Genomic DNA, 11,728 nt, shown 5'->3' on the forward strand with positions numbered 1-11,728 from the left:
ATTAATTAAAGGGCTACTACATATTTAACTACAGCACTTTATATGTTTAACTACAGTACTATACATTTAGTCACTAGCACTCTAATACATGTAGTGGATTGAGTAGTGAGGAAACCATAAAACAAACAACTATTTAAAAAAAAAGAAACACTATTACTATGCTTTCTTAAAAAGATGAATCTATAAGTGTTGGAAGCCCATTGCATGTCATGATGCTTCTAGATGCAGGGAACATATAAACAGGAAGCCCATTACTTGACATTGGAGTATCAGATTTGGTTGGTTTTGTCAGGCCTGGAATGTTGTCTGTGTGCATGAAGGAGATGCTCTACATGGCTAGAGTTGAACCCAAGTACACAATCAGCACTCAGGGCATCACATGATTTACAAACCAGCTAGTATCAGAGTTTGGGAGTTCCTTTCCCTTGGTCCAAAGCAACTTCTGCTACAAACCGTCAATCACCCATTTCAAGTATGGCATGTAACTAGTTAGATAGTATTTATGGAGTTTGGAATGGTTGTCTTGTACACCTTAGGTCTGTGATTGGCAAAGTATATGTGGTTAACTCTGTAAACTCAGCAGGGAAAAAAATCCACAAACTTTAAAACAAACAAACAAAGCAATTGGTGTATTTACAGAGGATGAACATAATTACCAATAATAAATTAACATGGGACAAAAACCTAATTTACAAAAAAAAAAATAGAACTTGAAACTTTATTCTTGTGAGAGGTTCTTCTTGGGCACCTTATATACTCTCTGTTTGCAGCAACCTACTTATAGTCAGATTTGGCAAGGCATTTTCAGACCGGGAACTGCCAAAATACAATAACAGATGGATCAGGTTACTGCTTGAGTCAACATATAATTGTAGGTACCATGTAAATCCAGCAGGTGGCAACACCATCAGCAACACATAGATCAAGCTTGCCTCAAACAGAAGAAAGAGGGTGTGTTTAAAAGTACATGGAACTCAGTTGTTTTAAATAGCTTGATCAACAGAACTTTGTTCTCATTCTGTTTTTTCCTGCAACAAGATTAGACCTCAAAGAGGGGCTTTTTCCTGCAACAAGATTAGACCTCAAAGAGGGGCTAACATGGAGAGATCAAGAGGTGGACAAATATGCTGAGAAGAGAGAGATTTATTATGAACAAATCCAGAATCAAGATTGATATCATAGTCCAAAGTCAGAGAGCCAACGAAGAGAGTCTGGAAAAAACAGAAACGGGGAACAAAACATTTGAAGACAAAAATGGAAATAGGCAACAACAATAAAACAACAAGAGATCACAGACAAGGCATGGAGTAACAAGTAGAGTCTTGGAATCACAATTACCAGTGATAAGACTGAACAAACAGGGTTTAAATACATCACAATCATGACAGGACCTGACCCACAAAGTGCACAGCACAGAGGCATGCAAAACAAAAACAACAAACAGAAACAGAACAGACCAAGAACAGGACTAGGACAAGACACCGACAGGAACAAAACAGGCAAGGTAAGGAGCAGGAACAGGAGCAGGGACAGAAGCAGACCTGGGGGGAAAACAGGAGCTGGAAGGACACGGGCAGACAAGGAAACTGAAGACAGCAGAGCAGACACAGGAGCAGAAGTGACAGAGACCAGAGCCACAAGAGCAGACAAGGGAACAGACATGGGAGCAAACAAAGGAACTGGGGCAAAAACAGGAGCAGACAGAACAGTACAATAACCAGAAACAAATGGAGGAGTGAGAGCAGGAAAAGAACAGTGAACAGAAACATTCTGAGAATGACAAAAGGGCCAAGAGGGAGGATGAGAAGACACAGCAAAAGCTGATAAATGATGAGGGAGGAATGGAGGCACAAATGGACAAGAAAAACTAAAACACAACACAGACCATGTTATTGACAATGGGACAGGAACATGGCTGTCGCTGGCAGTGTATCCAGGAGGTCCAGAGGCATGGCCACAGGCACAGATGTGATACTGGACATAGGCAGAAAAACTGATAAAGCAGCATCAGTTACACCAGAAACAGGCAGGCTGGCATCGTCCACACCGGGAACGGGACTGTTTGAGTGACTTGCGGGACAGCCACTGGTACAGGTGCAGTGGCCCTGGAGGAACACACAGATACAGAACCCACTCATTGGCTCCCAACGTTCATACGAGCTATGGAAAGCTCACAATAGCAATTGAGAACACATCAAGTACTGTAGAATGGGTTATCTGAGTATTCACTCCATCTACTCATGTCTTGCGCTTCAGATCACTTCTCCCTGCAGCATTGAACAAGACAGAAAGGCTCATGGCATTTACCCGGGGTCTCATCATGGTCATAATTCATGGAATGTTGTTTTAATGTTTTCCAGGCATGAAATGCCCTTACCTGAAGTGCCAGGGGATCTGCTGTCTCTGGCTTGGTGGCACTGAGGTGTGGCAGACTCAGTCTGTGTAGAAACAGCCAGAGTTTTGTCCCAGCAGTACAACCACAAACCAGAAGAAAATGCCACATAATACAGAGGAAAATGGGGGAAAAAAAACAAAAACAAAAAAACAAAAAGCAGCTTTTATTTTGGGGGTTTATAATGTCTGTTTGGATGCTGATTCACCAGGATCTTGTCAGATAAAGTGAACAATTTTAAGCATATTGAGTAACACATGAAGTTATTCAGAAGATACACAGCATTTTTCAGCCAGGTGTCATCTCCAAAGTGCTCCAACACTTGCTAAAAGATATTTGCTTGATTGTTAATAGTTTCATTGATAAAAGTCTAAAGGATATTAGCTTCATTGCTATTAACATTATTCCTAATAGGCTAAACAGGGAAAATATTTAATACTGTAAATGTAAATACTGTTACAAAAAACACAAACAAACATAAAAACCCCACCCTTCCTACTGCACCCACACTCTCTATCTAGCCACATAAAATTTCTTAGGACTAATATAAGTACCTGCTTATCGATTTTCAGCTGTCTACATGCAAGCACTCCAGAATCCCACACTGAATACATTGTTTTTTAATATATATTTCCACAATTGTGCCTGTCTTTTTATGGCCTTTTAAAACATGTTTCCAATATAAGATAACTTCCAATTTTGTCATAGTAAAAATTTAATTACCACCAAAGCAACTGAAATGACATGTTTAAATAGTATATAGAATGTTAGTAAAGTTCCTTGCTTGCTCACATCTTTATACAAAACATGTATTCCTTTCCTTTGTAAGCTACACAAAATACACAAGCCTTTAGTTACCAAAAATGCACATTGCTCTTGTATTAGTGTTCTTGTATAGACAACTAACACCATCCTATCTTAGGTTCTGTGGTTCCTGTTGGGCCATAAAGTGCTATTTTCTTTGAACAATGCTTACTCACACGTATGAGTACCAAGGTGTTAGAGGGGAAGGGGAGAGAGGGCTATAATACTACTTCACAAGTGTTTTCCAGGTGCAATTAGCGTGATTGGCAGCTGTTTCTGCATATAGAGGAAGCTTAGATGAAAATCTAGACACCTCACTTGCTCATATGGTCACCCACTGTGTGAGCTAGAGACATTCACACACCAAAACATTGCTTGAATGTTCTAATCAAATAAACTGATAAACTGTTGCACATGTGTGATGCTGTTTGGTGAAACTGCTGCAGTCATGTATGTTGTTTTTAATGAATTATTTGATAGCCAACACTTTGAACATATGGAAAGGAAGAGACTTATTTTAGCTTTATGTGGAGTTGTTTGGGTGCAGTTATGAGCTGTAAGCTGAGAGGTGGTGCAGTGGCTTCTAGCATGGACTAGCTATGATGTTTGTTGTACAAATCACAGGTTCACAGGGTTTCCCCTTCACTGATATAAAAATTAATAATCCTGCTACAAGTTTTAAGTATAAATGAGTAAGCATACTATTTCTTTACAGTTCTATATCATTTACAGTATTACAGTATTTTCCACAGCATAACCATTTAGCCTAATATCAATGAAGCAAATATTGTTGAGCCTTTAACAATGAAGCTATAATGAAGCTAATATTGTCTTTAAGTAAGTTGTTGAATATTGTTGTGATATTTTAGCCCCCAAAAAAGTTTTTGCACACTTGATGTATAGTGACTGATGACTTTTGTGCATTTGGAGAGATTTTTGGCCCTTTGGAGATGTCTATGACACCTATTGGAAAATACTGTAAGTTCATTCATATGCTCAAAATATTTCACTTTATTTGACAAAACCACGGGGGAATCAGGAAACATAAAGCATGACTGAAAATGAATATGCAGCATTCAAATACACATTATAAATTCCAAAAATTAAAGCCACTTTTTTTTTGACATTGTCTTCTATATTAGATGACATCAAATGGAACCTAAATGATGGAAAAAGCTTGGATGTGGCACAAGTGTCTACTTCAGTGTGAATTCTGAATGATAATTGTATACAATTTCAGATAACTAGTGTTAAAGTGAACAAGTATAAATGATCTTAAGACTGGAGGTGCACTTAGGGGTTAAATTCGTCAGGGATCAAATCATTAATGTTACTTTCTTTAGTTAAAAAATCTGATTCTGATTTGAGTTGAATACATGAGACTGATAAATTGAGACATTTAATGAGACTGATTAATAATTGATACCTAGTAACTTATGTATTGTAAAGAATTAGTAGGTGAAACCCCTACACAATGTATTTTTCTCTTAACAAGTTTCAAATTTATGATCCTGGAATATGTCACATAGTGTATGACACAAAAATAAAATAAAATAAATAAATAAACAAATAAAAGAACCTGTAGGCATTGTGACACAGTATCCACAATTATAAATATCACTCTAGGTTAATTTCTATCTTAACTTTGAAGCTACAGACTAATAACACCCAAAATGATGGATTTCATCAAATTAGTTAATATAGATCTACTAATAATCCCACATAGTGATGGTTACCTATCCAGGTGATGGGTAGGAACAGAAAAATGTGATGTACAACTTACCAGAAAGGAAAACAATGTAGTTCAAGGGTTATGGTAAAATGACATGGAACTTGTTACACCATTTGAAGTTAGACATTTTATGTGATCATCCAGTCAATATAACTGGAAATAAAACAAAAGAATATAGCAGTCTTCATTTTGGTTGCTGGGTGGCACTGTGGATCTATGAGAGGAAAAAAACCCAACTTTGTTTAATAAATCCGATCTTTGGGAAAAATTGTACCATAAAAATATCACTGTCTTCAGAATAACAGGGGAAAGTTCTTTCACCTGGTGTGAATTCTAGCCAATGCAGATTAAGCTCTGTCATCATCTAGCCATCTTTCAACTCTCAAAGCCCATGGAGAGCATCTGCAGCATCTGGCTCTAAAAGTGAGGGGCTTGACTCTCATGAGATTATAATAGTGTGTGTCATCATGGAATATCAGTGGTACTGACACAAGTCAGAGAAAAAAGCCAACTGGCATGCACCATACTAAAGTATGCAGTAATTGGTCTGCAGTTTTTTTCTGTTTTTGCTGATATTTGTTGTTTCAGTTTTCACTGTAGCATTTTCACTATTGTGGTGTTTTAGATTTTGTTGTGCTTTCGCATTTGCTATTGTTTTTGATTTGTTTTGTTTTTGCTTTTTTTTTTTTTTTTTTTTTTTGCTGTTGCATTTGGGATTTGTTAAAGTGTTGCACTTTCCTCACTGTAAAAGGGTTATACCAAGTCCTGTAAATTGGGTAGACAGGGGCAAAAATACAGATGGGTAGACAAATCCAGGGCAAAACAAGAGAGGACAATCATAGGGAAAAAGAAAATTAAAAAAATCCAACAAACATAGAAAAGATGATCACCTAAAAATGCAGGGAGATCAAAACAGAAACCTGTCATGTACACAAACAAAAAGGGATGTAGACATAATATATAACAGGTGTTTAATTAGAAATTGGGCAAACTGATAAATGAGGGTGCTGGGATTCTGGAAAGTCCAGTGCATGATCGCAGACACAGACATAACAGGAATCTTGTGTTACTACTTTCTGTGTCAGCTATCAGAATATATTTCTTTGTATTGTGAATACTATCATTGACATAAAACACTTGGTAACAACATTTTAATGTATTTTTGCTTTCCAAACTATAATAGGAGGAGTTTATACTAATATTTATGCTGAATGCTTAATTTTATACTGAAAGTCTGTTTTTAAGTGACAATTAAATTTTACATTAACTATATATGAGAATCATAAATAAGGGTGCTATTACACTTAACCTATGTACACACAATTAAATGTACAATGTATGATTTTCATTGAATAGAAGGGATCCAATTTCCTCAGTACTGCTTTTCCATACTATATACACTGCCTGGCCAAAAAAAAAAAAAGTCGCACACTCTAATATTTCGTTGGACCACCTTTAGCTTTGATTAAGGCACATGTTCGCTGTGGCATCATTTCTACAAGCTTCTGCAATATCACAACATTTGCTTCTGTCCAGAGTTGCATTAATGTTTCCCAAAGATCTTGTATTGATGATGGTAGATTTGGACCGCTGCGCAAAATCTTCTCCAGCACAGCCCAAAGATTCTCAATGGGGTTCAGGTCTGGACTCTGTGGTGGCCAATCCATGTTTGAAAATGATGTCTCATGCTCCCTGAACCACTCTTTGAGCCCGATGAATCCTGGCATTGTCATCTTGGAATATGCCCGTGCTATCAGGGATGAAAAAATCCATTGATGGAATAACCTCATCATTCAGTATATTCAGTATAGTCAGTTATGGTTAAATAACTTGTTGCCAGCTGAAACAAGATCACCCATGCAGTAATTATCCAATGGGAGGCTCTTATCTATTTGCTTAGTTAAATCCAGGTGGTGACCTTTTTTTTGGCCAGGCACTGTATAACAGCATATTAGCCATTTACTGGAACAAAAAAAAAAAAGATTTGATATGGAGAAATTGTAAAACATGCGAAATTACCTAAGAAACATTCTTTACAGGAAGCAAAAACATTGTTTACCAGGAATTAACTGAACTCAATGTTTTTTCTCCCATATGCTAAATTATAAATACACCTTAACAAAAGAAATTGTGTGAAGTTGGGGGAAAAAAGCTGGAGAAAATTGGTAAGCAAATAAGATGTATTTCTAATGAACACATCTCTAATGGCAAATGTAATGCATGACCAGTAGACCAGATAAAGTTGCAAACCATGTTTTATTAAAAGTGGCAGGCAAACTCAAGTCAAAGCCAGGCGATTGGGAAACAAATACTTACAGGGTAATCCTAAAAACATGCTGTAAACCAGGAAATAAGATCAGTAGAAGGAAAGGAAACAAAACAAAATGCAGAGAAAATGCTCAGACTCAAGAGCAGGCACAAAAGAAAGGCAAAAGGCATAAATAATGAGTAAATGTGGAAAAGTTTGGAGGGGAATGGCCAATGAACAGCAAGATAACAATATCGATGAATGAGGGAGCACACCATTGAAAAACCATTATGAACCGCTTTAACAGCAACATTTGTCCTTTCTCATAAGCAGATTACATGAACTAAAGAAATTATTCTATAAATCTCCGAATTCGTAATATGACCCTGGACTACCCTAATGACTACAACTTTGGATTTGCCCTTAATAAATCTTACTCTTCTCCACACATGCATCCGCCTCCTGACCGCTCACCGTTACATCGATGGCCAGTATTTAGAGGTATACAGCTATATAAGATTAAGATATGGGAAACCTAGTATAATATGATTTTATGATAAATCTTGCAGTTGTCATGAATTATTTCCCCCATTTCAGATTATAGACATGCATGTTTAAAAGTGATTTCACTTTTACATTATGAAGTAATTAGCATTTGCAGGATTAGTAAATCTATTTGTTTAGAAAGCTGTGAATAAAAGGTTTATGGTCCCTATAGTTTAGAGCCGATGGTATTCTCAGATTCACCGGTGTTTCATTCTGCCCTATACAGCACACACATATATATATATATATATATATATATATATATATATATATATATATATATATATATAAAATTACTTTCCTATAAAATCTTGCCAATACCTACCATATGCATGACTAAGCTTCTCTTTTAGATCTTGGTTTTTACATATTGGCCTGTTGCTGTTTTTTGGCATAGTACTTGGCAATTCCTCAGTAGCCTGTTTGCTCAGTAGACTGTCCAACTGTATTTTCCAGTATGCTTGGTTTTGCCTTTTGCACTAAAATATTTAATATAGAGGCTGAGAATTATGGCAGTGGTAAATAGTAATAAAGTACAAATACTTCTATTTGTAATTCTAATAAGGTGCAAATAAAGTGCAAGCATGTGATATTTTCTAAGAAATATTGCCAAAATGTATTGTTCTACTTTTAGGATCTTAGGCCCTTAGGTCTATGAAGTCTTTTTTCTCATGCCCCCCCCACTGCTGTGCACATCTGTGGTCCCTCACAGTGATAAGACTGGTCATGTTTGCAGCACAAATAATCAACTGTTACTCAGGAGTAATATACTAACACAGGTGAAGGGGTCACCATCTCACATTGATTATAGCATAGCTCAGACCTAAGTGTGTAGGCAGTAATCTGAATTGTTTATACAGATCATTATGAAATAAACTTGTGTGTTCTTTTAAAAAACATACAGAGTAGAAGAAAGTAATTGATGTATTTATTTGCTGTAACGGTTGAAAAGCTGAGGAGGAGCACGTGCCTTGGATGAGGGAGTGTAAATAATCGGAGATGGAAAGATTGTGAAGATCCATAATGGGAATGAGAAACAGACAGACTGGATGAAACTGGTGATTAGCAAATTTAATATGACAAACGAACAACCATAGAAACAAAACACAGAATTAACTTATGTAATAAACAAAAGATTATCAGACTAAGCGGAAGGGGATGGATATAGACAGGAGAAAATAGGAGACTATGGACACTAATCACAAAAGAATAACTAACAGAAGAAAAATGAGCGAAGCATAAGCCTAAGACAATCGAGCACAGAACTAATACAAAGGAAGGGGAATAAGCTGAACCCAAATACTTAGGTAGGCAGATGATAAACCAGACTAAAACAGAAAACAGATGTACAAGGAAAGAGGAACTAAAGGGAAAACCAGAGGGTTACAGACAGACATAGGAAAATGAAGAGGAAAAAAGGACAATACTTGACAGGGGAAGCATAACCTAGTAAGAAGCAAATGCATGAGAGCAAGACAGATGAAGAAATTGACCAGCAAAGAAGAAACGGGAGCACAGGGCTTAAACAGGAAAACTAACAAAAGACAAACAAGGAGATAATGAGAGGAGGAGACAGGGAACCATAGAAACTGATGAGAAAAGGAAAACACGGAAGTAAGTCAGGTAGCCAGGGAAACAGGGGATGCTCAGGTACACGAACGTGACATTTGCAGAGTAAAATTTTTTTTACACTGCTGATCAATGAGAACAGAAAAAAAAATAATCTGGAAGTTTTTAAATATAGGCTACAGAAATTATTCTAGTACCACTCACACACAAACTAACCTCAGTATATGATGCAGATAATGTCAATTGTCTGGGTATTGAGCAGTCTGACCCAATTCTGCTCTCCTCCAGACTGCATTGCTCCTGATCTCTTTCCAAGGCTGCAGTCTTCTGCTGCTGTCCTATTCCCTTGAGCCCAGTTCTGGTAGCAAACCATAGAACCACTCACCCAGAGCCAGAAGCTCTGGATGTAGGTGTGACGCAGGCCCAGTCACACACATTCAGTGGAGGCGGTTTGAGCCACTTCCATCATCAAGTGCTGGATCTCCTCAGAGTTCACTGAGACCAGGTCCATATAATTCTCTCTGCAGTATCAGAACAGGTTCTGCTTGATCAAGATCAGATTATCTGAACAAAACAAAACTGTGTGTGTGCGTGGGTGTGTATAGAGTGCTATATTAGTATATTAAAAGGTGCTATAATAGAGTTATGTAATTTATTCATTCTTAAGATTTCTGCACAATATTTTAGCACACACGTTTATTTTGGAGAAGGAACCATATCTACATAAAAGGAGACTCTAATAAAAAGGCAGTTTGCCTTTAAATAAATATGTCTTCCAAAAGTATTCTGCTTAGTGAAGACTCCTTGTACATTAATTACCTCTCTTGATGATTTTGCAAAACAAACTGTAAGACCATATCACAATATACATTTAATTTTAAAATGACCAAAAATAACATGGATCCAGTGATTGGAATGGGATGAATCACACATTTCAGATTTCAATCACTGAGGAAAAGTCTGGAATAGCTAGTTTACTAGCAGCTCTCTAGTAAACTAGCAAAAATGCCTATCCAGCCTTCAGGCATCTCAGAATCCTACTAATAAGTTTCAAATTATAGGTCACAGTCAAATTAAGAATAAAAGGCATTAAAGAAAAAAATCCCTATTAATTTTGCATTTCTGAAAAAGTGAAAAATAACTCTCATGGCAGATGAAAGGCAACTGTTGTCCACAGGTGATATTATGGCAGACAACATTCCTCTCCTTAAGGCATGTGAAGTGCAGTGTAGTTTTCACCTAGTCTAGCTGGATAGACTGCCAATATAAGAATGAGGAGTTACTCTGCTCTGACCTCTTCCAGGAGTCATTAAACAGGCCAATACAAACAAAGCTAACCCTGAAGGTTGTGTCACATTCCAGATCTCCTGGTTCTCAGTCTGGATCCTTACATTGACCAGGTCTGTGTAATTTGCTCTGCAGCATCTCTGAGCATTACTCCAGGCCTTCTTTTCATTAATTAATATGTACCTGGTTGTGTTCATTTCTGAAAGATTTACAATGAAAACATATTTAGTTATGTTTTTCAAGTTTTTCAATCCATCCTTGCCTGTGGCTATCTTTCTCGAACAGAATGAAGATTTTGGTGTGCATTTTAAACTTGATGACTACTGAGTTTTCTTTCCAAGCTTGCTGTCAGCCAACAACAGACAAGTGGGACAACCTTTGCATATGACATCTGGAAATGCATGTTGCCAAAGATTAAACTAAAAGTATATCTTTCAAAGAATTTGGACTAAATTTCTTCCAGACAAAGTCATTTCCATTATTGGTTCAGTTGTATCTGTAATTACAACCCTAACCCTGCAATTGGGAAAAAAAGGCTTTAAAAGGAAAAAAAGGCTTTAAATGATCACTTGTCACAGTATGGCCCCTCCTCCCAGACATGTTTGTGTTCGTTTGTATGGCCATGCCCGCCCCGTGTATCACACTTGTTTCTCATTTTGTGTCGTTATCGTGAGTGTATATAAGTCTCTTGTTTAGCTGTGGATGTTGTTGGTGTTTGACCCTGCATGCCATGTTGGCCTTTGTTTCGTGTCAATAAACATCACTGTGATCTACACAGTTTGCCTTTGCATCCTGCCTAGCCTCCAGACGTTACAAGAATGAAGATTTTCATTGCTTCCTTGCCTTGCAAAGAATTAATATTTTTGTGTGCATTTTAAACTGGCTGACTGCTGCTTTGCTAATGAAACTGCTGAGGTTTCTTTGAAAGCTTGCTTGCTGTCACCTACAAGGTGATAGGCACAACTCTGTGCATGAGAACTGGAAAAGATGAAAGTAAATGTGTGTCTTTTAAATGATTTTGGCTATGTTCATTCCTGACAAAGCTATGATTGATTGGATCAATAATTACTGAAAATATAACCCTGAACCTAACCCTAGAATTGAAGAAATCAGGATTTAACTGTTCCATATAGGTGGTATCAGAATTAAC

At 37.1% G+C, this 11,728-nt stretch overlaps 1 pseudogene; it reads right to left on the reverse strand.

Moving 5' to 3' along the window:
- Positions 1–1,889: 1,889 nt before the first annotated feature.
- On the reverse strand, positions 1,890–10,775 carry LOC113579183 (annotated as a pseudogene).
- Between the last annotated feature and the right edge of the window lie 953 nt (positions 10,776–11,728).

This window comes from Electrophorus electricus, chromosome 16, assembly GCF_013358815.1.
Source record: "Electrophorus electricus isolate fEleEle1 chromosome 16, fEleEle1.pri, whole genome shotgun sequence".
NCBI classification, from domain to species: domain Eukaryota; kingdom Metazoa; phylum Chordata; class Actinopteri; order Gymnotiformes; family Gymnotidae; genus Electrophorus; species Electrophorus electricus.